Source organism: Macaca fascicularis, chromosome 4 (genome assembly GCF_037993035.2).
Source record: "Macaca fascicularis isolate 582-1 chromosome 4, T2T-MFA8v1.1".
Classification (NCBI taxonomy): domain Eukaryota; kingdom Metazoa; phylum Chordata; class Mammalia; order Primates; family Cercopithecidae; genus Macaca; species Macaca fascicularis.
Genome location: NC_088378.1, coordinates 38,567,839 through 38,589,219, shown reverse-complemented (window position 1 = coordinate 38,589,219; position 21,381 = coordinate 38,567,839). Strand labels below are relative to the sequence as shown.

Genomic DNA, 21,381 nt, shown 5'->3' with positions numbered 1-21,381 from the left:
GAAACTCCCTGGGCTCAATGCCATTCCCACTTGAGCAGGAGACCTTCACAATCCAGAGTTACTTTGAGACATGAAAAGACTGAGCCTCCCCAAGGATGGAACACTTCATGCTCTCTGATTCTGCTTCTTCATCCAAACTGAACCCAAGGTACTTGAAGGCCTAAGGCTTTCTCTTCCTGTACACACTGTGCAGCTATCTCTCTTCTGGCCTTGCTCCTTTTCTTGGGTTACACCAAGGGAAAAAGCATTGGTCTCTGTCTTCTCAGATACCACAAACCTATCTGGGGTTTTGCTGTCATTCCTCCGCAGGAATGGCCCCTGGGAGGGGATAGGGCATAGGAATTATCTTACTCAGGGATGCACAATGTCTCTATTTCTTCCCTCCCTCCACTAAGGACCTTCACTGGAATCCTGAGGATTCAGAAAGCTTTGTTCTTGATGCAATTGACTCTCTTTGGGGTTGCCAGGGAAAAGCAACCCATTCACCCATGTTTTAAATGGGGAGTCTCTTTCAACACAGAGAAAATAAAATGGTGGCTGTGGTTGATGACATATGTCACAGGTGCAGAGCACTATCCTTGATTGCAGAGGGCAGGAGGGTAGTTTGGAAGATTTCCACGAGAACCTGGTCTTTAGCTAATCTGACTCATGGGAGTTCCACCAGTTCACTCATTCACTTGTACATCCATTAAGCATTTACTGAACACTTACAATTGTACTGAGCATTGAGGAACACATCTGAATAAGATATGGTCCTTGCTTTCATAGTCCAGCTGGAGATGAAGAGAACAAAAATGTAAACAGATAATTACAATATAAAAATGTAAATTTCATAGCAGAGGGTTGTCTGAAGAACTAAGAAAGCACAGCAGAGGGAACTACAAATTCTGCCTAGGGCAGCTGGGGAAGTTTTCACAAACAATTATTGCAGTTCTTTTGACCAAAGGAATGTTGAAAAAATGGTGTGTATGTGTGTGTGTGCATTTGTGTGTGTGTGTGTAGGGGGAGGAGTATTTCAATGTATCCTAATTTGCTTAAAACAATAGACGATATATGTTCCTATTTCTAAAAAAATGGAGTGAGCTCCTTTGATGTCCTAAATGCTTTATACCTTCCCTTTTTTAGAAGATGTATTCATCTTTCTAATAGGTAGTATGCTTTCAGAAGGGCTTCATCAATGTGATCAATGGACAGGCTACGTGGTATATTAAGAGATATAATATGTCAGTAACTACAATTCTATTTTTGACATAAATTAGCTATTTTCTTCTTAAGTTTCTCTCTGGCACAGTTTAGTTCCCTCTACTAAATCTAGTAAGTTTTTATAGCAGTGATTATCTGAGACCGGAATAGATGGTCTCGGAAGTAATTTAACTCTTCAAAGTGGTTTAAAGGAACTAAAAAAGTTGGAAAAGCAATGCTCTCATGTAAAAGAGGTGAAGAGAGAGACAAAATGAGATGAGGTGAAAGCCTAGGCTTTACCTTGCAGGAATGAATAATTAGTTACTCAAAGATGAAAGACTAATGGCTTTGGGACTGGTACTTAAATGTGTTTCACTTTCTAATGTTCTCTGAAATGAAACCTAATGAAGCAGATTTCACAACAGTTTCCAAAACCTATACAAAAGAAAGATCCTAAGAAGTGTAGCAGAAATCAAATAAAAACATCAAAATTTATAAATATATTTTGAGAACATTTATTTAACATTTATCCCTTTAAATTTAAATTTCTTGAGTATCCATGGAGTACTATTCAGCCATAAAAAGGAATGAAATAATGGTCTTTGCAGCAACTTGGATGGAGCTGGAGGCCATTATTCCAAGTGAAGTAACTCAGGAATGGAAAACCAAATATCTTACGTTCTCACTTATAAGTGGGAGCTAAGCTATGAGAACGTGAAAATGTAAGAATGATATAATGGACTTTGGGGGGGGGGGTGGGTAGGAATGGAGTGAGGGATAAAAGACTACATATTGGGTATAGTTTACATTGCTCAGGTGTCAGGTGCACCAAAATCTCAGAAATCACCGCTAAAGAACTTATGCATGTAACAAAAAACCACCTATACTCCCAAAACTATTGAAATAAAAATAAATCAATAAATGAAAATAAATTTCATGAGGATGTAGTAAGCTGAGAATTGCATACCGAATGCCACAAGCAAGTCTATTTTTTAAGAGTACAAAAAAAAAGCAGGCATATACACATATTCAGAAACAGATGAACAAAAAGGACGCTAGTGACTCAACATTTTTGACACTTAACAGTGGGTTGACTTGATTTTAGTTCCAGGAACGGGCAAAGGTTCAAGTTGGATCTCAGTTTATTCAAACTGGTTTTCCCACCATCTTTAGTTACATCGTGACAGTACTCCCACTGCTATGCCTCAAATACCAAACACTATGCCAATACTTTTATTGGATTAAAGAAAAGAAACCTCAAGTAAACATGTCTGATACCCCCAAAGATTACATATCTTTTTTTTTTCACCAGTTATTTTTGTTCCCTATTTTCTTGTAGGTGCTTTTGCTGATATGGGGTTGAATGTAGACAAGACCACAGCACTCTGTGGCTGGCTATTTTTGTAGAGGAGAAATCTGTAAAGGGCGAGTAGGCTCAGTTCATTGCCCAGACGATTTCCAACTAGGTCCAAACCTGTTTAGCTGCAAATACAATATCAGTTCTTTCATGCATTATTTAGTACAAAACATTTAGCTGCTGTTATTTAAAGTGGACTATAATTTCCAAAACTTTCACAATCCAAGAAATGCCTCAGTTTGCCTGTCATATAAATAAATTAATGTCACTTCATCCTGTCTGAGAGCATTAAGGTATTCTACAGACTATAAGACCTCTGGATCCACCAGGCAAAAAAGACTCATAGAGTTAAAAGCCATCAACTGCTCTTCTCTCCATAGTAGCAGGTTTGTCACTATAACAAGTACAAAGTTTGGCAAACCTCATAAAGCAAATGGGTTTGTTCCCATAATCCCAGGCCTCTGGGCTTGGTTTCTGATTAGCAATAGTATGCTGGCGCACTTCTTACACAGGAAAAGACAAGACATGGCTGTTACTAAAATACTAGGGAGAGTATTAATTTTTGTCCTCAATAATATCATATAAGGTACCTTAGATATTTCTGCTAGTTTATCACTGTGTACTGCACTGAATAATGTGAATCCAGCCACAACAACTACAACAAAAAACATGAGACACAGGATTTAATCAATGGCAGTTCCAAATATTTTCTGTGTGGGGTCAAAGAACAGAATTCTACCAGTAGCTTTCCATTTCCTGCAGTTATGCCAAAAGGTCAAATAGGTTTATGTGTAGGTAGAAGAGTAAAAGAGTTTAGTCTAACAATGAGATTTAGCTTAAGAATTGGGACCAATTACATGAAATTCTTCTCTTCTCAATAAGCATTCTAGAACTACCATTTGATCCAGCAATCCCACTCCTGGGTATCTACCCATAGGAAGAGAAGTCATTATACAAAAAAAGATACTAGCACACACATGTTTATAGCAGCACAATTTACAACTGCGAAAATGTGGAACCAGCCCAAATGCCCATCAATAAACAAGTGGATAAAGAAACTGTGAGAAATATATATATGTATATGTATGTATGTATGTATGTGTGTGTGTGTGTGTATATATATGTATGTATATGATGAAATACTACTCAGCCATAAAAGGAAATAAATTAATGACATTTGCAGCAACTTGGATGGGATTGGAGACCATTATTGTAAGTGAAGTAACTCAGAAATGGAAAACCAAATATCATATGTTCTCACTCATAAGTGGGAGCTAAGCTATGAGGATGAAAAGGCATAAGAATGATACAATGGACTTTGGGGATTCGGGGGAAAGGGTGGAAAGTGGGTGAGGGATAAAAGACTACAAATTGGGCTCAGTGTATACTTCTCAGGTGATGGGTGCACCCAAATCTCGCAAATCACCACTAAAGAACTTACTCATGTAACCAAATGCCACCTGTTTCCCCAAAAAACTATGGAAATAAAAAAATTAATAAAAGTATTCTAGAGATTATTACATTACTTAAAAGCGAGGCACCATAGCATGAAATGAGTCCTGCCAAGCTCTGGAGAGACTGTGCAAGTGATGCTTCCCACTGGGCTGTTAATGATCCACAGCTGGCCAGCTACGTACCTTGCTTATCTGTATCATGGCCACAAGGATACGTAGACCCTGGTTATCTCTCTATTCAAGATATAGGGATGACTGTTTGTTACAGACTGGAAATGATAGGGTGGAAAGGTTCTAGTTATCAATGGTGGGAGACAGGGGCACTGAAGAGGAAATATTCCTCAGTAAAATCAATTTACACTTTAAACACACAAGAAAATCATCTAAGAAATATTCTGATTGTTGCTTTAATTAGTTCTTGTTTCAAGACAATCTATTTCTTATGGACCACCTACATGGTAATCAGAAGGACAAACACATCATTATCTCTACCAATCACATTACCTTCAAATATGACCTTCACTGATCAGGTTGTTAAAAATTCTAAGTGCAGTAATTCTGGAATAGTTCTTATCTCACAAGAGGAGAAAAAACCAAAATGCTGTAAATGCCAATGAATCCCCAAGGAAATATTGGAGCTTCTTCTACGGATATTTGCATAAAGGAAACAAAGACGACGACTTGTGTATTAGTCGGGTCTCATGCTGCTAATAAAGACATACCCAAGACTGGGTAATTTCTAAAGGAAACAGATTTAATTGACTCACAGTTCAGCATGGCTGGGGAGGCTTCAGGAAACTCACAATCATGGCAGGAGGAAAAGCAAACATGTCCTTTTTCACATGGCGGCAGTAAGGAGAAGTGCCGAGCAAAAGATGAAAAGCCCCTTATAAAATCATCAGATCTCGTGAGAACTCACTATCACGAGAACAGTATCAGGATAGCCGCTCCTATGATTAAATTACCTTCCACTGTGTCCCTCCTATGACATGCGGGGATTATGGGAACTACAATTCAAGATGAGATTTGGGTGGGGACACAGCCAAATCATATCAACTTGTTATAGTTGAATAGTCCTAAGATGGGAGATATTCTAATAAGAAATGCCATTGAAAATATTGCAAAGAAAATGCAATAATATATTACCTAAATTGGCTATAAAGTGTATGTTCTAACCACTTCCTCCCCAACTCTCTTTGATTTTTTTTGTATAGGAGCGTAATAAACAATAAAACAGTATAGTTATGTAATGAAGTACATGCATAAAATAACATAGAAAACAATTGCCAAGAAATATTTAGTAAAGGAAAATCTATTGAATGATATCAAAATTGTTTTTATTAAAGCATGTAGAAATGTTGGAAAGGGGAGATAATAACAATAATCAGTAACAATAAATGGAAAGGTTGAGATAGGCACAGTGCATTTTCTTTCCCAGTATGAAATAATCAAAGTAAATGAAATAACTTACCAACCCTATAAGGCTTTGAAATTCAAGTTGCTATCAAACCCAGAGAGATTCTTTTTGTATTATCTGGATGAAAGGTTGAAAATTGAGTTGTTTGTTTGAAGTGATTTAGCTACTTGACACCAAATATCCAGAGCCAGATGCATAGATAGAAACTAAAATTCTGCAAGTGTGCTCACAGAAAGGTGATTCAGAGGACCCTGCACCTGCTAAAGTACATAACCAGGTTTTCTTATTTTGGAATGACTAAATACAAAGAGGATTCTACCTCCTATTTTTCAGTTAAAAGACATAAGGAACATAGGAATAGGGACAAACCATTAGCTTTATTCTTGCTAGCTATCGATTTTCTTTTTCACTCAGCCTACTAGATTTTCAAATCAGGTGAAAATTATTCCACTAATGTGATCTGAAATAAGAATACACCCACACAAATGGCTAAAAGCTGAAGGCACAGGTGAAAGATATATTTGTAAAAAGAGTACTCCAATAAAACCAAGGGCAAGGGTTGGGCTGACTAAAAGTCAAATTAACCTTTCCAGAAATATGTAGGTTACTTAATTGACTTGGAGAACTATCATTTTATTTACTTGTCTTTTGTTGGAACCATTCCTAAATCATTCCAGAGGGATAAATTGTAACACTGTCCAAAAACAAACATCTCAAAATCTCCCCAAGAGACCTGCTCATAAATGACACTCCATTCCATGAAGTGGCTTATTAGTGATGACCTTTCAGGCCTTCTTCATGCCTAGAACCATAGGGACAGTTATTGAGTCTAAGGTATTGATTGTGACCTTAGAACTGTAAGAAAAATATGTGAAGCCCTTCACCTACAGCCAAGTGAGAGAGAATATACTTCTCAGCCTGTTTTCTAGATTCAAGATTCTAGCTACGGTATAAACAGTGGAACAGTAGAAAATTGCAAAATCACTCTAAAGGGAATATTTCATACTACATTTGGGACCATAAAGTCAGGAAGTTAAAAGTCAGATATTTTTCTGTTTCTTCATGTACATGGAAATTAATATAGCTGTGCTAGATAAACTTTCTGACATTTTTACTGCATGTGAAACAGGATCCAAGAAAAGGAATTGGAATGTTTTTCTTTAGCTCTCTACCTGTGTTGTCCAATATGGTAGCCACTAGCTACAGGTAACTATTTAAATTTAAATTAGTTAGAATTTATGACATTAAAAACTTAGTTCTTCAGTTTTACTAGCCAAATTTCAAATGCTCAGTGAACACATGTGGTTAGTGGCCACCATATTGAATAGCATAAAGTATTGATTATTTCCGTCATTGAAGGAAGTTCTATTGGACAGTGCTGCTCCATAGCATAACTTACTATTTCTAATACCTTATATTTGCATAAAGCAATTCCAACAGTTGCTTAATATTACTATTTATATTTTATAGGCAACAAAATTGCAATTGAAAGAGGTTAAATGACTTTCAAGCCAAAATAGTGAGCAGGGTCTTGCAAAAACTGACTTTCATGGAATTTTAAGTGAGGTCATCTGAATTCTATCAAGTATACTTTCACAGAAACTCTGCAGTGATAAGAACTTAAAACAGATCACAGATAAGTTTATTGCTCACCTTAGTCACCTAAATAATCTAAATTCTCCATCTAGGATTTTGTAAATGAGACTGTCAGAGGTAAAGGGAGTCTATCATGTGGTTATAAGAATCCATCAAAATCTCCTCTCTGTTTTTAAATTACTTTGAATTGCACCCTGTTTCTTATTTCATCCTTGGATCCTTCTGACTTATATCACACTTGACATCTCTACCAATCTTTAATTTTTCCCTTTAATTTCTTTTTATCAATATTTTACCCAGATGTTCTAGGCCCTTTTCTGGGTCTAACACACATTGACTAACTGCTCTACAGAGCTTGAAGATTTCTCTCAGTCCCAGACTCTAATGGGAGTAGATGACCATGGCGAGGGAAACAGCAGTATTCAGGATCACTTGGCTCAGACGGGAATCTTGCAAGTACATAGGCAATGGGACAGCCATTAATTTATAAATATAGCCCATGAGACTGGTGTTGAAATCTCCAGCTACATTGTAGATTTGTCTGTTTTTCTTTGCAATTTTATAGGTTTTGCCTCATGCATTTTGAAGCTTTGTTATTAGGTGCATAAATATTTACAATATGTGTGTCCCCTTGATTAGTAGTTGACATTATCGTAACAAAATAACCTTCATTATCCCTACAGTATTCTTTGTGCTGAAATGTATTTTTCTGTTATTAAGATAGCCATTCTAGCTTTCTTTGGACTAATTTTAGGATGGTATCTTTTTCCAGTCTTTTACTTTTAACCTATTGACTTCTCATTTAAAGTAGAATTTTTGTGGGAAGCATATAGCTGAGTCTTCCTTTTTGTCCAATCTGACACTCGCTAGCTTTTAATTGGTGTGCCTAGACTATTTATATTTAATGTTATTGTTGATATAGTTGAATTTAAATGTACCATCTGCTATTGGTTTTGTTTGTTATCTAAGCTTTTTATTACTTTTATGTGTATTTTTCACATATACTTTTTACATCCAAAGTAACTGCTATTAAACTTCCTTGGGAGCTTTGCCTATTTTTCTGAATATTCCAGAATATAAATGTATTCCTTTAAAGATTTTTTGGCATAAACTTCCAGCTAAGCATGGTAGCGCAAACACACCCACTTGCTCTCTATTCTCTACTGAAACCCTTCAAAAATGACAAAGGGATTTAAGAAAAAATTTTTGAAAACCAATTATAGATTTGCATGCATTTTTAGGACATAATACAGAAAGATTTTGTATATCCTTCACCCCGTTTCCCTCAATAATAATAATGTCCTGCATGACTGAAATTGACATTAATATAATCCACAGATCTTTTTCAGATTCACCAATTTTATGTGCACTGATTAGTTTGTGTATTTAGTTCTCTACAACGTTATCATAGGTAAAGATTTGTGTGAGCACCACCACAGGAAGATACGGAGGACTTCCATCACGTGTCTGCTTTGTGCTAACCTTCTATAGCCACAGTCACTTCCCTCCCTGCCAATCTCTGACAATCATTAATTTGTTTTCCATCTCTATAATCTTGTCATTTCAAGAAGATTATACAAATGCAATAATGTGGTATATAACTTTTTGAGATTGGCTTTTTCACTCAGCAAGTCAAGAGATCCATCCAAGTTTTAACATGTATCAACAATTCATTCCTTTTTAATGCTGAATAGTATTCCAAGGCATATATGTGGTGTAGATGTTTAACTTTTCGCCCATTGAAGAAATGTTTGGGTTGTTTTCAGGAAAGAATTTTTTGTTTTGTTTTGATTTTTTGCTAAAGACTCTGCAAAGATAATGAAAAGATAAGCCACAGTCTCAGAGAAAATGTTTTCCAACCACATGTCCAACAAAGAACTCATATCTAAAGTATACAAATAAATCAACAGTAAAAAATGAGTGAAACAGTTAGAAAATGGGTGGAAGATATGAACAAACACTTTACCGGGAAGATACATAGTTGACAAATGAATATATAAAAAGATATTCAACATAATTCTTTATTAGAAAATACAAAATAAAGCCACAGTCAGATATCACTTTATGCTTATCAGAATGACTAAGATAAAAAATGTTGACCATGACAAATGCCGGTGAGGATGTGGAGAAACTGGATCACCATTCATCATGCATGGGAATGCAAAATGGCACAGCTTCTCTGAAAAAGATTATGACAGTTCCTTAAAAAACTAAACATGTGCTTTCCATATGACCCAGCAATTACACTTCTGGGCACAGAAATGAAAGCTTAAGTTCACATAAAACCCTGTACATTAATTTTTATAGCAACCTTATTCATAATAGCCAAAAAATAAATGAAATTTTAAAGGGCATAAACCCAAAGGACAGAGAACACAAGTGGATTTACTACGAAGTTAATGAAGCTGAAGCTTTAGGGCCCCTCACTGTTCACATGGGTGCCTTCCAAAGGCTCAGGAAGGGACCCTAGAAATGTATTCACACTGTTGTATATTTTTATAAGATTTGCAAAGGTAAGACTTTTTAACCCTAATTAATACTGTTGTGTATTTCCACTCTGACATCTCCTTTATCACATTTCACCTTGCATTTGATGGGGACTGTGATCACTTTCGAGCTCCGGGTAAGGAAAGTTTATTTGGGTATACATTGAGCTTTGGTTTAGAAGGATATATTTATAAGTGCAATCACTCTGTATATAAGTACGTCGCGAACCATCCTAATAGAGGTCATGGCTTCCATGAATATTTCTGCCACCCATTTTACCAACACACTGAGTATCACAATGCAAATACACACTCAGGCTCAGAGATGGTTTTGTGATATGATAGTTCCGTAAGGTATCAGCCTTCAGTATATGCAAGCAGTACATGAGAAATAAGAGTCATTTCTTCACTTGTAAAATTAAACTTCTTTTCTATCCCTTTTCCATCCTTTTAACATTTTTCTGCAGGATAAGTCTTCTGGCAACAAATTCCTTAAGTTATTGTTTATTAGAGAAAGTTTTTATTTCTCCCTCACTTTTGAAAGATAATTTCATTGGGTATGAAATTCAAGGTTGGTTTTTTACTGTTGTCATTGTTCAACACCTTGAATATTTCAGGCCAGGTACAGTGGCTCACACCTGTAATTCCAGCACTTTGGGAGGCCAAGGTGGCAGATCACATGAGCCCCTGAGTTTGAGATCAGCCTAACCCACATGGGGAAACCCCTTCTCTACTAAAAATACAATTAGCCAGGCGTGGTGGTACACACTTGTAATCCCAGCTTCTCAGAAGGTTGAGGCATGCGAATTGCTTGAACCTGGGAGGCAGAGGTTGCAATGAGCCGAAACTGTGCCATTACACTCCAACCTGAGTGACAGAGTGAGACTGCATCTCAATAAAAACAAAACAATAATAACAACAACAACAAAACCAAGCAACCAAACAAACAAAAAGAATATTTCAATCTATTCTCTTCTAGCTTATACTGGTTTTGAGGGGAAGTCCTATAAGTTTTATTCCTGTTACTCTGTAGATGAGGTGACTTTTATCCTTCTGGCATATTTTTGCTTGTCTTGTTTTGTTTTGTTTTTGGAGACAGAGTCTTACTCTGTCACCCAGGCTGGAGTGCAGTGGGTACAAACGTGGTTCACTGCAGCCTTGAGCTTTTTGGCTCAGGTGATCCTACTGCCTCAGGCTCCCAAGTAGCTGGGATTACAGGTGCATGCCACCATGCCTGGATAATTTTTTAATTTTTTGTAGAGGCAATGTCTCGCTATGTTGCCCAGGCTGGTCTCAAACTCCCAGGTTCACATGATCCACCTGCCTTCACCTCCCAAAGTGCTGGGATTACAGATGTGAGCCACGACACCCAGTGTCCTCTGTCTTCTCTCAAGCATTTCTCTTTGTCTTCGGTTTTCTGCATTTTGAATAATGTGCCTAGGTGTAGATTTTTTGGTAGTTATCCTGCTACATGTTCTCTAAGTTCTCTGGATCTGTAGGTGTTGGTCATTAATTTTGGAAAATTCTTGGCCATTATTACTTCAAATATTTATTTTCTTTTTTTTTTTTGATGGACAAAATTTTATTTTATTTTATTTTTTATACTTTAAGTTCTAGGGTACATGTGCACAACGTGAAGGTTTGTTACATATGTATACATGTGCTATGTTGGTGTGCTGCACCTGTTAACTTGTCATTTACATTAAGTATATCTCCTAATGCTATCCCTCCCCCCTGCCCCCACCCCACCATAGGCCCTGGTGTGTGATATTCCCCACCCTGTGTCCAAGTGTTCTCACTGTTCGGTTCCCACCTATGAGTGAGAATATGCGGTGTTTGGTTTTCTGTCCTTGCGATAGTTTGCTTAGAATGATGGTTTCCAACTTCATCCATGTCCCTACAAACAACACGAACTCATCCTTTTTTATGGCTGCATAGTATTCCATGGTGTATATGTGCCACATTTTCTTAATCCAGTCTATCATTGATGGACATTTGGGTTGGTTCCAAGGCTTTGCTATTGTGAATAGTGCCACAATAAACATATGTGTGCATGTGTCTTTATAGCAGTATGATTTATAATCCTTTGGGTATATGCCCAGTAATGGGATGGCTGGATCAAATGGTATTTCTAGTTCTAGATCCTTGAGGAATCGGCACACTGTCTTCCACAATGGTTGAACTAGTTTACAGTCCCACCAACAGTGTAAAAGCATTCCTATTTCTCCACATCCTCTCCAGTACCTGTTGTTTCCTGACTTTTTAATGATCACCATTCTGACTGGTGTGAGATTGTATCTCATTGTGGTTTTGATTTGCATTTCTCTGATGGCCAGTGATGTGAGCATTTTTTATGTGTCTGTTGGCTCCATAAATGTCTTCTTTTCAGAAGTGTCTATTCATATCCTTTGCCCACTTTTTGATGGGGTTATTTAATTTTTTCTTGTAAATTTCCTTAAGTTCTTTGTAGATTCTGGATATTAGCCCTTTGTCAGATGGGTAGATTGTAAAAATGTTCTCCCATTCTGTAGGTTGCCTGTTCACTCTGATGGTAGTTTCTTTTGCTGTGCAGAAGCTCTTTAGTTTAATGAGATACATTTGTCAATTTTGGCTTTCATTGCCATTGCTTTTGGTGTTTTAGTCATGAAGTCCTTGTCCATACCTATGTCCTGAATGGTATTGCCTAGGTTTTCTTCTAGGGTTTTTATTGTTTTAGGTCTAACATTTAAGTCTTTAATCCATCCTGATTTAATTTTCGTATAAGGAGTAAGGAAAGGATCCAGTTTCAGCTTTCTACATATGGCTAGCCAGTTTTCCCAGCACCATTTATTAAATAGGAAATCCTTTCCCCATTTCTTGTTTTTGTCAGGTTTGTCAAAGATCAGATGGTTGTAGATGTGTGGTATTATTTCTGAGGGCTCTGTTCTGTTCCATTGGTCTATATCTCTGTTTTGGTACCAGTACCATGCTCTTTTAGTTACTGTAGCCTTATAGCATAGTTTGAAGTCAGGTAGCGTGATGCCTCCAGCTTTGTTCTTTTGGCTTAGGATTGACTTGGCAATGTGGGCTCTCTTTTGGCTCCACATAAGCTTTAAAGTAGTTTTTTTCCAATTCTGTGAAGAAACTCATTGGTAGCTTGATAGGGATGGCATTGAATCTATAAATTACCTTGGGCAATATGGCCATTTTCACAATATTGATTCTTCCTATCCATGAGCGTGGAATGTTCTTCCATTTGTTTGTGTCCTCTTTTATTTCTCTGAAAAGTGGTTCTCCTTGAAGAGGTCCTTTACATCCTTTGTAAGTTGGATTACTAGGTATTCTCTTTGAAGCAATTGTGAACGGGAGTTCACTCATGATTTGTCTCTCTGTTTGCCTGTTATTGGTGTATAGGAATGCTTGTAATTTTTGCACATTGATTTTGTATCCTGAGACTTTGCTAAATTTGCTTATCAGCTTAAGGAGATTTTGGGCTGAGACGATGGGGTTTTCTAAATATACAATCATGTCATCTGCAAACAGAGACAATTTGACTTCCGCTTTTCCTAACTGAATATGCTTTATTTCTTTCTCTTGCCTGATGGCCCTGGCCAAAACTTCCAACACTATGTTGAATAGGAGTGGTGAGAGAGGGCATCCCTGTCTTGTGCCAGTTTTCAAAGGGAATGCTTCCAGTTTTTGCCCATTCAGTATGATATTGGCTGTGGGTTTGTCATAAATAGCTCTTATTATTTTGAGATATGTCCCATCAATACCTAGTTTATTGAGAGTTTTTAGCATGAAGGACTGTTGAATTTTGTCAAAGGCCTTTTCCGCAACTATTGAGATAATCACGTGGTTTTTGTCTTTGGTTCTGTTTATATGCTGGATTACGTTTATTGATTTGCGTATGTTGAACCAGCCTTGCATCCCGGGGATGAAGCCAACTTGATCATGGTGGATAAGCTTTTTGATGTGCTGCTGGATTCCATTTGCCAGTATTTTATTGAGGATTTTTGCATTGATGTTCATCAGGGATATTGGTCTAAAATTCTCTTTTTTTTGTTGTGTCTCTGCCAGGCTTTGGTATCAGGATGATGTTGGCCTCATAAAATGAATTAGGGAGGATTCCCTCTTTTTCTATTGATTGGAATAGTTTCAGAAGGAATGGTACGAGCTCCTCTTTGTACCTCTGGTAGAATTCAGCTGTGAATTGTCTAGTCCTGGACTTTTTTGGGTTAGTAGGCTATTAATTATTGCCTCAATTTCAGAACCTGTTATTGGTCTATTCAGGGATTCAATTTCTTCCTGGTTTAGTCTTGGGAGGGTGTATGTGTCCGGGAATTTATCCATTTCTTCTAGATTTTCTAGTTTATTTGTGTAGAGGTGTTTATAGTATTCTCTGATGGTAGTTTGTATTTCTGTGGGATCAGTAGTGATATCCCCTTTATCATTTTTTATTGCGTCTATTTGATTCTTCTCTCTTTTCTTCTTTATTAGTCTTGCTAGTGGTCTACCAATTTTTTTGATCTTTTTGAAAAACCAGCTCCTGGATTCATCAATTTTTTGAAGGGTTTTTTGTGTCTCTATCTCCTTCAGTTCTGCTCTGATCTTAATTATTTCTTGCCTTCTGCTAGCTTTTGAATGTGTTTGCTATTGCTTCTCTAGTTCTTTTAATTGTGATGTTAGAGTGTCAATTTTAGACCTTTCCTACTCTCTCTTGTGGGTATTTAGTGCTATAAATTTCCCTCTACACACTGCTTTAAATGTGTCCCAGAGATTCTGGTATGTTGTGTCATTGTTCTCATTGATTTCAAAGAACATCTTTATTTTTGCCTTCCTTTCATTATGTACCCACTAGTCAATCAGGAGCAGGTTGTTCAGTTTCCATATAGTTGAGTAGTTTTGAGTGAGTTTCTTAATCCTGAGTTCTAGTTTGATTGCACTGTGGTCTGACAGACAGTTTGTTATAATTTCTGCTCTTTTACATTTGCTGAGGAGTGCTTTACTTGTGGTCAATTTTGGAATAAGCATGATGTGGTGCTGAGGAGAATGTATATTCTGTTGATTTGGGGTGGAGAGTTCTGTAGATGTCTATTAGGTCCACTTGGTGCAGAGTTGAGCTCAATTCCTAGATATCCTTGTTAACTTTCTGTCTCGTGGATCTGTCTAATGTTGACAGTAGGGTGTTGAAGTCTCCCATTATTATTGTGTGGGAGTCTAAGTCTCTTTGTAAGTCTCTAAGGACTTGCTTTATGAATCTAGGTCCTCCTGTATTGGGTGCATATATATTTAGGATAGTTAGCTCTTCTTGTTGAATTGATCCCTTTTTACCATTATGCAATGGCCTTCTTTGTCTCTTTTGATCTTTGATGGTTTAGTCTATTTTATCAGAGACTAGGATTGCAACCTCTGCTTTTTTTTTGTTTTCCATTTGCTTGGTAGATCTTCCTGCATCCCTTTATTTTGAGCCTATGTATGTCTCTGCACGTGAGATGGGTCTCCTGAATACAGCACACTGACGGATCTTGAGTCTTTATCCAATTTGCCAGTCCGTGTCTTTTAATTGGAGCATTTAGCCCATTTACATTTAAGGTTAATATTGTTATGTGTGAATTTGATCCCGTTATTATGATGTTAGCTGGTTATTTTGCTTGTTAGTTGATGCAGTTGCCTCCTAGAATCGATGGTCTTTACAATTTGGCATGTTTTTGCAGTGGCTGGTACCAGTTGTTCCTTTCCATGTTTAGTGCTTCCTTCAGGAGCTCTTGTAAGGCAGGTGTGGTGGTGACAAAATCTCTCAGCATTTGTTTGTCTGTAAAGGATTTTGTTTCTCCTTCACTTATGAAGCTTAGTTTGGCTGGATATGAAATTCTGGGTTGAAAATTCTTTTCTTTAAGAATGTTGAATATTGGCCCCCACTCTCCTCTGGCTTGCAGAGTTTCTGTCAAGAGATCTGCTGTTAGTCTGATGGGCTTCCCTTTATGGGTAACCCGACCTTTCTCTCTGGCTGCCCTTAACATTTTTTCCTTCATTTGAACTTTGGTGAATCTGACAATTATATGTCTTAGAGTTGCTCTTCTCGAGGTGGATCTTTGTGGCGTTCTCTGTATTTCCTGAATTTGAATGTTGGCCTGCCTCACTAGGTTGGGGAAGTTCTCCTGGGTAATATCCTGAGGAGTGTTTTCTACCTTGATTCTATTCTCCCCGTCACTTTCAGGCACACCAATCAGATGTAGATTTTGTCTTTTCACATAGTCCCATATTTCTTGGAGGCTTTGTTGGTTTCTTTTTACTCTTTTCTCTCTAAACTTCTCTTCTCACTTCATTTCATTCATTTGATCTTCAATCACTGATACCCTTTCTTCCACTTGTTCAAATCAGCTACTGAAGCCTGTGCTTGCATCATGTAGTTCTCGTGCTATGGTTTTCAGCTCCACCAGGTCGTTTAAGGACTTCTCTATGTTGTTTATTCTAGTTAGCCATTTGTCTAATCTTTCTTCAAGGTTTTTAGCTTCTTTGCAATAGGTTCAAACATCCTCCTTTAGCTCAGAGAAGTTTGTTATTACTGATCGCCTGAAGCCTTCTCCCAACTTGTCAAAGTCATTCTCCATCCAGCTTTGTTCCATTGCTGGCGAGGAGCTGTGTTCCTTTGGAGGGGAAGAGGCGCTCTGATTTTTAGAATTTTCAACTTTTCTGCTCTGGTTTCTCCCCATCTTTGTGGTTTTATCTACCTTTGGTCTTTGATGATGGTGATGTATAGATGGGGTTTTGAAGTAGATGTCCTTTTGTTTGTTAGTTTTCCTTCTAGCAGTCAGGACCCTTAGCTTCAAGTCTGTTGTAGCTTGCTGGAGGTCCACTCCAGATCCTGTTTGCCTCGGTATCACCAGCAGAGGCTGCAGAACAGCAAGTATTGCAGAACGGCAGATGTTGCCGCCTGATCCTTCCTCTGGAAACATCGTCTCAGAGGGGCACCCAGCTGTATGAGGTGTCAGTCAGTCCCTACTGGGGGGTATCTCCCAGTTAGGCTACTCAGGGGGACCCACTTGAGGAGGCAGTCTGTCCGTTCTCAGATCTCAAACTCTGTGCTGGGAGAACCCCTACTCTCTTCAAAGCTGTCAGACAGGGACGTTTAAGTCTGCAGAAGTTTCTACTGCCTTTTGTTCAGCTATGCTCTGTCACTAGAGGTGGAGTCTACAGAGGCAGGCAGGCTTCCTTGAGCTGTGGTGGGCTCCACCCAGTTTGAGCTTCCCAGCTGCTTTGTTTACTTAGTCAAGCCTCAGCAATGGCAGATGCCCCTCCCCCAGCCTTGCTGCCACCTTGCAGTTCAATCTGAGACTGCTGTGCTAGCAGTGAGCAAGGCTCTGTGGGCATGGGACCCTCCGAGTCAGGCGTGGGATATAATCTCCTGATGTGCCATTTGCTAAGGCCATTGGAAAAGTGCAGTATTAGGGTGGGACTATCCCAATTTTCCAGGTACCGTCTGTCACAGCTTCCCTTTGCTACAGAAGGAATTCCCTGACCCCTTGTGCTTCCCAGGTGAGGCGATGCCCTGCCCTGCTCCATGGGCTGCACCCACTGTCTGACAAGACCCAGTGAGATGAACCTGGTACCTCACTTGGATATGCAGAAATCACCTGTCTTCTGCGTCGCTCACGCTGGGAGCTGCAGACTAGAGCTGTTCCTATTCAGCCATCTTGGAATCTCCGTATTGCTTCAACTATTTCTTCTGCTCCATTCTCTCTGTCTTCTTCCTCTGGTATTCCAGTTACATGTATGCTATGCCTTTTGAAATTATCCTACAGTTCTTGAATATTCTGTTCTATTTTTAAAAATTCTTTTGTTTCCTTGCATTTCTGCTTGAGAAGTTTCTGTTGGTCTAATTTAGGCTCACTGATTCTTCTCTCAGCTATTTCCAGTCTACTGATAATCCTCTCAAAGGTATCCTTCATTTATCTTAGTGTTTTTTCTTTTTAGTATTTAATTTTTATTCTTTCTTAGTTTACATTTCTCCACTTAAATTCCCCATCTGTTCTTGCATGTTATCTATTTTTTACATTAGTACCCTCAGATTTTAATCATAGCTATTTTAAATTCTCTGTCTGTTGATTTCAATGTCTGTGTCATATCTGAGCCTGGTTTTGAGGCTTGCTTTATCTTTCTAGATTGTGTGTTTTCTTGCATTTGGCTTGCCTTATAATTTGTGTGTGTGTGTGTGTGGAAAGCCAGATGTGTCATACTTGGTAGTAGGGATTGAGGTAAATTGATCTCTAGTGTGAGGTTTTATGCTAATCTACTAGGAGTTGGGCTGTGTTTAATATCTGAAGTAATTACAGGAGCCAGAGACTTCAAATTCCTCCAGTGTACTTTTTTTTTTTGTCTCTTCTTCAGTTTTGGCTTCCCTGAGTACTCCTGCTCAGAGTTTGTGTGTTTCAACCCTAAGGTCATGACTCCTAAGCATTTCTCATTCCCAGACAAATGCACACTCAGCCTCTAGCAATTTGTCAGACTTGCCATCTAAGTGTTCTTACCAGTTTGTGAACTCCAGAGGCATCTGCTTCCAGTGAGCAGATCTCAGCTGGACTCACTTCTGGATTCCATAATTTTGTAGGGGTAATGGGAACAGAGTTTGTTCACCATGTCTCTGATGTGTCCAAGGAAAGTTGATAATTTTCAGTTTTTCAGTTTGATCTTGTTGTAAGGATGGAAATGACAGCTTCCAATCTCTTTACACATCACAGCTGAAACTGGAAGTCTCTTGGCAGAGGAGATATTTCGATAGATATTGCCAAATTGCCATTCAAAAAGATTGCAACAGTTTACATTCCCATAAATAATATATGCAATGACTTAAATACAATTATTTTTAAATAGCTTGAAACAACTAAGAACACTTGGTAGTATTTGATCTTGAGACTGTGGGACAAACCCTAATAGTATGAATATCAGAGAAAGTCTTGAAACTAAGAAGGAGGAATCAGGAGGGGAGGTTGTGTTCTAATGTATTATAAATTTAGCATTCCTCCAGTTATGCTCTTTCTTAGTTAAAAATAAAAGTAATGAGTAAAAACACTGATCATGCTAAAGAATTGGTGGGTTTGCATATACCTAGCCTCACACATATAAAATGCGTCAGAATTTTCCATGAGTCAGGAATCACAATTGAAATTCCTGACCTTGTTCTGGCTCCAGGAGGGAACAGAGCTTCGCTATTGTATGCATGCAGCTGACTTCTACACAGGAAGTAATCCTTGATGGTTTCAAACCGTGCCTCTTCTTTCTTTTTTAAAACAAAATATGTTCCGTTAAAATTTCTCTTAATTTTTTCATTATAGCCAGAGAAATAATAAGTGCTTTTTCCCCTGCCTATCCTTGTGGAGACGATGAAATGGCAGTGAGTTGATTTTTTTTTTTTCTTTTCCCACATGAATGTTATTTTTCCATAAATCCTTTTTCTGTGAGTGGAAAATTCACTTCAAAATCCAGTAAATGGTTTTTTAAAGGCAGCAAGGGGCAAAACCCTAACAAACCAGTGATCTTTCTATTGACCACAATCCTTCAACTTTTATTTTTACCTCATTGGAAATTTTATCTTAGAATTGGATAATCTTTAGTATGAAGTAAAATAATTGAAAAAGAAAGGTCTGATAACATATTTCAGGGTCAAAATGTAAAACAAAAAATGAGTCAAATAATTTGGTATAATAGAGCCATCTTAATTTAAGCTTAAGTAACCCCAAAAGTGACTGAAGAAAAGACTGTCTTAAATGGGCTATTTCATTATTGTTAAAAGCTACAGTGTCATTTGTTCACTCACTCTGGTATAAAAAGCTATAGTGTCATTTGTTCACTCACTTTACTAATGGTAAATGAACTCTCTATTCTAAAGAATGTAAAAAGGTTCTCCATCCTTGATAACAATAAGCTATGGACAGGAAATGAAATATGAAGCAAAGCCAAAACTCTTCTTTCAGCTTTGTTTTGTTAAGCTCTGTTCTCATAAGATATTGTCAGTCACAATGAAATGTGACTTTACTAAATGTTATCATTTAATAACATAGAGGACATAAAAATAACACTTCACCCCCAGGTGCTGAGATTGGGACAAACTGAAGAAGTTATTTCCACATTTACATGATAATATTGCTATAAGCAGTATTGAAAACTGTCCAATATTCAAGTTTCTTTTTAAAAATAATTCAGGTTCAATCCCTCTGACCATAGAAGATATATCTGTTTTGTAGTTTAAAGCATCATCCAACACAAATTCAAACTTTCGTCTGCATTGACTGACCCAATTCTTTATACATGATTTTTTACTAAAAACAATTTAAGAACATAAAAATTTGAAGTAAATATTTTTATTATTATTTTTTAAAGAGCCCATGTAGCCACAAAAAGTAAACTCAGTGATCCAAATGAAAGCTTATAGATGAACAGAAGGCCCTTTGCTCTCAAATGCCTTTGCTTCTGTTTTAACAGTGTTTCTGAGTAGAAGAATGTACTAAAATCACCCACTTCACAACTCACTTTCCAAACCAGTAGTTTGGGATTAGAGGGATTTTTTTCTATGTGCCGAGAGACAACAAAAATTTAAAAACTTTTACATTCAGTCATCAGGAATTATCCTTATTCTATTATCTTTCCTCAAGTCAAAAAGTAGTTTCTCAAAATGTTCTCATGCTACTAAATATTAGACTTCAAGGTGTGTTTATCTCATCAAAACTACAGCACCTGTAATTTATGTGTCTCTCCTTTTTTCTTGGTTTACATAGAAAATATTGTTCCAGAGAAAGCTCTCAATTCTAAAAGCTTTAAAACTTTGTTATCAGCAGAAAAAGAATCTCAGGAGTAATGGTACCATTTGGATGTATAGTCCTGCCAGATGAGCAAGAGACTTGATGATGAAAACCTAGTCAACTTCATGATGATCTGAGGGCTACTAGTTGGTTTCTGAATTTATAAACTGCAGATGAATTACTCTCAACAAGTGGTATATCAACACTTTAACTGTGGGCTACATTAGAGATTCATTTTATTCTGAGTTGATTAGAAACAAGAGTAAAGGATGAGATAGAATGGGGAAAGAGAAGTAGAAAATAGAGTTGATTTTTTACTTTTGGAAGGATCTACTCTCAGATGCAATAGTATAGAAGTAATTACAGTGACAATCATCACATATACCATGCACTAGTGCCTGAAGCACTTGTGTAATAGAGTGCCATCTGTTTTTGGAGGCTCATTACTTCCTCTCTTTCTTCTCCATCAATCTGCCTACATTGCAACTTCTCCAAGGCTGTGTTGTTTTTCCATAACCTATGTTTTGTTTCCTTTATCCTCTCATTAGTGATTTTGCTCTTTTTGAGCTACCATAGTGGTATGCTGCAACAATTTGGAGTCAGATTCACCTAAAGAAATTTATGCATTTCAGTTACCTATATGTTGAAGATGTATTATTCCTAGCCTGTTTAATGTTATCAAATACAACATCTTCTGTTTCAATGAAGTAGGTTTCAATGTAGAATAATGGATAAGAGCTCAGGTTGCAATGTGAGAAAGTTGGGGTCGTATCTCATGCCTACCACTTAATAGGTGAGTGTTCCTAGGCAATATACACTTATTCTCTAAGTCCCTATTTTCTCATTGGTAAATGAACTTAATAATAGAACTAATGGCTTCATGGGTTTTGGGTCGATATTAAATGAACTCCTCCATGAACAGTGCATAGCATAAAGCATGGGGTATAATGGGCAGTCAATGAATGCTATCATTCAAAAAAAATATCAAACATGACATTGCAAATCTATTCTAAATGGAAAGAGGTGTAATACAGTATCCTCATCTTGTTGAAACTGATTCTTTTCTATTATGATGAGGAGTTTAATTGATAGGCATCTTAGAACTCATGTG

The 21,381-nt window shown here is 37.5% G+C and overlaps 1 long non-coding RNA gene across 1 annotated transcript in view; it reads left to right on the top strand.

The window, feature by feature from the left end:
- The window catches only part of LOC135970400 (uncharacterized), an 84,563-nt gene that overhangs the window by 60,557 nt on the left and 2,625 nt on the right, over positions 1 to 21,381 (top strand). The gene's annotated exons all lie outside the window — the stretch shown is intronic.